The sequence below is a fragment of the Silene latifolia genome, chromosome 2 (genome assembly GCF_048544455.1).
Source record: "Silene latifolia isolate original U9 population chromosome 2, ASM4854445v1, whole genome shotgun sequence".
Lineage (NCBI taxonomy): Eukaryota > Viridiplantae > Streptophyta > Magnoliopsida > Caryophyllales > Caryophyllaceae > Silene > Silene latifolia.
The window spans coordinates 188058929-188063394 of NC_133527.1; positions in this window are offsets into that span (position 1 = coordinate 188058929).

Consider the following 4466-nt stretch of genomic DNA (forward strand, 5'->3'; position numbering starts at 1 on the left):
ATCATCATTCTTGACTTGTTCTTCCAATAATCGCAGACCGGGTGAAGTCCACCATGTACGATCGTGTCCTCATCGAAATCATACGGGCATGATAGGAAAGTGCATGAACCGGGGGCTCGAGCAATCGGAGCCGTTCCATGAGCCAAACCTACCAAAAAACAGTATCGACACCCAAAAAAAAAAAAAAAAAAAAAAAAAAAAAAAAAAAACGAAAAGAAAAAAAAGAGAAACAAAGAAGGGTGTCTTTTACCTGTAGGATAACGGGACTCCCCAAAAATGGAAGATCGCGGTTGGATTTCCTATTATCCAAGCCCAAGATGATCTCCCCCAAACATAGACAAGCTGGGCTCCTGCGCAGCTCCATTTGCTCAATAAGGCCCAATAGACGAGGATCACCTCTCAAATCTTCGTCAACATGTCCCTGAAAGACATAAACATGAAGCAAACAGAAGCCAAATGCTCTCCTCCTAGCAACATAAGAGATAGTAGGGTCGGCCCTGTTGATAAATCGATCTATAAAGTCTAGCATCCTCACGCCCTTTGGAGTAACAAGGCGATCTACCTCAAGTCTAGTAAGTCCAAGCAAATCTCTAAACTTGCCCTTATACCCCTGAGCAGTAGAAGGGATGGCAGGTAAATATTCGGGGTCCCACCCGCCAATAGCAGCAATCTCCTCCGGAAAAGGACAAATGTCACCTCCTGGGAACGCAAAAACATGGTAATTCGGGTCCCAATAATCAAGGCAAGCGTCCAAAAACGGTTTTGCAACCTTAATGAGTTTCAAACTCAGCAAAGATCCAAGGTTATAAGCACCCATGTCATGTTTCTCAATATTCGAAAACTCATTAGTCCATTCCTTCAAGCGAATCTCTAGGGTATTCATGATGATAATTTTCTCTTGAAAATTTATTGGGAATTTTTATGTGTAAATCGACGAAGAGGAGACGGAAGAATTATATGATTTAAAGCTTCGTCGACGCCTCTATTTATACTATTTGCCGTTTCCAAAAATCCGTCAGAACCGACCTGCTTGGGAACAGGCGCGGCACCTGCTGCGCCTCTTCAAAGGGACGCAGCTCATGTTGCGCCTCTTTCCCAGCCTTATCTCTGTGATTTCCGCATTTGGATCTTTCCTAATTCTATAAGCGAATAATTTCCTATTCCTACGGGATTTTATTTTGGTAAATCCGAGTAATTTACCATGCTTCAGGTTTCCTTGATCCGCAAGCGCGCATTTCGAGGCGATATCGACATTTTCCGCCATTTTTCTCACACTTTTATATTTGATTTTTTCATTTTAATTCTTTTTTTAGTCATTTCATTTTCTTAATATTTTTTAATTCTAATTTCTAACTTATAGATTTCTTTTTTCTTTTTTTTCGGGGGTAACCCTCCCTACCGTCCGGTCATTTCCGACAAAATTTTTGCATTTTCACATCCCTTCGAGTCTCATTTTGCACTAATTAAAGGCCTTATGTGTATATAAAAATGTATGTTTTACGTGATTTGTCTATGTAAATTTCGGCAGCATGACGGTGTAAACCGTTGTCTACCAAACCTGTTCAAAGGCTAACTGCAGTACGATAACGCAACCCAGCAACAAAAGGCACTCAGGCCGTCGTATATACAAAGAAGCAAATATACAAGCAAACTGGGGGCTTCGCCCCAAGCAAGTTCAAATGTGCAACTGGGGGCTTCGCCCCAAACAAGTCCAAATGTAAACTGGGGGCTTGCGCCCCAAACAAATCCAAAAAAGATGTTCAAAATCAAAACCAAGCAGACTACTGCTGGGCACCCTCCAACTCGGCAACCCTCGCCATAAGAGTGGCGATCTCGGCATCCCGAAACTCGAGCTCCCTCGACAAACGAGCCGTCTCCTCCCGAGACTGGGTCAACTCTCGCTCCAGCTCACGATCGGCCTGTGGACAACAAGAAATTGGCTCATGTCAATCAATTCAAACAAAACTGGAAAACCAAAGATCAATGAAAAACAAATGAGGTTCATACCTGACGACCTCGACCGCCGACGAGTGCCTCGATGGCTGTAGCTCGTAGCCGGTTGGCCACCCTCCATAGTGCCACAAACCGAGATGGCGCGACCTGCATTTCAAAAGAATTGTCAGTAAACTGAACAAGTTCAATCAAATGTGTTCTTACACGAAAACTGCGTAAGATAAGAACTCACCCTCCGAATCGATCGCCGGTCGTCTAGGCGTCCGTCACAGCCACGTCAAAGTCACGCAGCTCGGAGATCGTCGTCCTCCCAGTAGCGTCAGTGTACTCAAGGGTCTCGGGGTACTCTGGGGGCTCGATGCCCGCCGCCTCAACCTCCTACAAAGACAAATGGCTCTCGTTAATCGATGATCTTTCGTCGCAATTCTCGAAAATCAAAATCCAACAAGAAATAAAAGACACTCACCACTACCGGCCAATACGCCAACCTCCCGTAAAGGAACGCCGAGTAATCCTCGTCAGGGAGAAGAAGGTCGTCGCCACTGGCACCAGCCAAGTCCGCCTCCCTCTCAGCCTCAGAAGGCTCCCTAAACATCGTCCTAGGAGGATCGACGGGAACCGTCAACGCGCCCCGAAAGCACTGACGAGCTAACCGCTCGCCCAGATACCACACAGGACCCATCGACGTCCACAACAGCAGCCGACTCGAGCTCCTAGGTCGAAGGACCTCAGCGACAAAAGGAGGCGCTCCAGCGTACTCCGCCCAAGGTCTGGGCACCCACTGCGATAATATGAAGGCAAAAGTCATTCCTATGATCAATTTAAAACAAAGTATGAGAAGAATAAATGCATACAAATAGGATACTCACGCTGCTCGGCTGAAGAGCGTTCACATCTCGCCGGTAGACATTGTGAGAAGAGCGTTTGCTCTTCGTCCGGCACATAACTTGATCCCTCACCACGGGGTAGGCCCTCTCCAGCGGCTCCGTCCTCTTGGGCGCGAGGCCCGGAAAGTAAGAGTACACCCACGCCTGCAAAGCATAATAATCAATAACGATCTTTTGTGATTCAACGAAGAAAAGAATTTACTTTGGTCTAAAGAAGGTTCATACCTCCAACAATAGCCCAGGTCCGACGGCGCCGGGAGAAGTCCCCTTCTCCATCAACTCCGGACGAACCATGGCCCTCATAAAGCGGATGAGGACCGCAAAACCAGCAGTGACCCAGTCCCAACGCCCTAGGGAACTCAAGTCAGAAAGAAAGGGGAGAAGCTTCGTCGACAGCCTCTCACCCTTGTCTCCGAGGTAAATCGAAGACAAGAACCACCAAAGCCAAAGACGAGCCCTCTGCTCAGCTGTACAAGGAGGAGGAGCAGTCTCCCTCCCATCAATCACCACCGATGCCGGGGTCTTCCCCGCAAAGTAATCTCGAACATAGGTACTGGGTACCAAGCCCGGCACCGCAACAGCCTTCGGCGACAGGTTCCAGCCGATCAACCTCCTCGCCTCGGCCGAATCCGCCCTCATGCCAGCCTCCGGCCACACCATCTCCTCAGTCCCGCACGGCAGACCAGAAATCATGCCGTAATCCTCCAAGGTGACTCCCACCTCACCAAAAGGCAGGTGAAACGTGGAAGTCGTATCCCAAAATCGATCCAAGAAAGCACGAACCAGGCTAAGGTTGGCCCGCAACTTCCTCTTCACGATATCCCTCCAGACCTGAACCAGAGGACCGAACGCTCCACGCTCGATCATGGCTCTCTCCTCTCGACAAACCCGCTCGTAGTGCTCCATCGCCGTCGTGTACCCCGAGAACGACCGGATGTTCCCAGCCTCCTATTATGATTCGAAATAAAGCTATCTTTAGTTTTGAGTAAATTTGAAAGGAAATTTGAACAAAAATAGAAAGGGATAGGCAATGAGTTAGGGAATTCCTATTTACCAAACTCTTCACCGTCCTGTAGGACAAGTGACCCTCTGCAGCCCACACAAGGTGCCTACTCTCCTGTGTCTCGGCCACGCGGAGCTCCCCGACGACCCCTCGTCCGAGGTGGGCCCGTCTCGAATCTCCTCCTCGTCGCAGCCTCCTCCTCGGGAACCTCGTCTGCAGCAGCCATCATCGCGGCGGTGAAGGCTTGCTCCAAAGCCTCCTCAACAGCAGCAGCGTCTATATCCATGGGAGTCCTCCCAGAAGTAGAAGCATCATCACCTGCAGCATTAAAGTGAATTCAGGCCGCGTCACGTGACGACAAGCCTCTATTAAGAAATTTTCGAGCCTCCAAGGCCCGAGAATTCCCCATTTCTGGCCATCCTTGGCCATGTTCTCGCCAACCCAATCACTCATGTGACAAATTGGGTCAAGTCAAGTCCGAGTCAAAGCCTAGTTCCGGGTTCAAGTCGAAAATTCGGCAGCATTTCGCTACAATGGCGGTTATGCCCTAGAAGAGGGTCCTGCAAAAGTTGTCACAAACCAAAATTCCAAGATGACAGGAAGTTTACCCATCACCCAAGGGT